The following is a 480-nucleotide window of genomic DNA, read 5'->3' as shown; positions in this document are numbered from 1 at the left end:
GGGAACCCCGCGCAGAGGGGCCCCTGGGGCTCCCCGAGGGGCTGGGGGCAGCGCGGGCCCCCTGCTGCGGAACGGGCAGGGCCCGGGCTGGCGATGTCCGGGCCGGCTCCCTGGGACCTTGGCCCCTCGACGGGGCTGGGGCTCGCGGGGCCGCCCTGCCCCTGAGTGTCCCGTGTCCTTGTGAGCTGGCACCCATGTCGCCGGGCAGGATGGGCAGAGCTGGCCTCCCCGGCCCGCAGCGCTCTGCCCATCAGGACGAGGTGATGGGACCTGGCCCCGCGCGCGCAGGGGGCGGCTGCCGCTCGGGACGGCCCCTCTGCCCGCAGTAAGGGCGAGTCTGGCCGCCCCCGGAGCTGGGAGAGCGAATTCCGCGGAGGTGGCCGCCTGCCCCTCTGGAGCCAGGCGGTGGACAGAAGGGGACGAGGCTGCAGGCCCGATTCCCAGGGTGGCCAGCAGAGGGCAGCGCAGCGCAGGCCTGGC

The sequence above is a fragment of the Condylura cristata genome, unplaced genomic scaffold (assembly GCF_000260355.1).
Source record: "Condylura cristata isolate star-nosed mole 26May11 unplaced genomic scaffold, ConCri1.0 scaffold00006, whole genome shotgun sequence".
Lineage (NCBI taxonomy): Eukaryota > Metazoa > Chordata > Mammalia > Eulipotyphla > Talpidae > Condylura > Condylura cristata.
The sequence above is the reverse complement of the archived record's forward strand: the minus strand, read 5'-3'. Positions refer to the sequence as shown.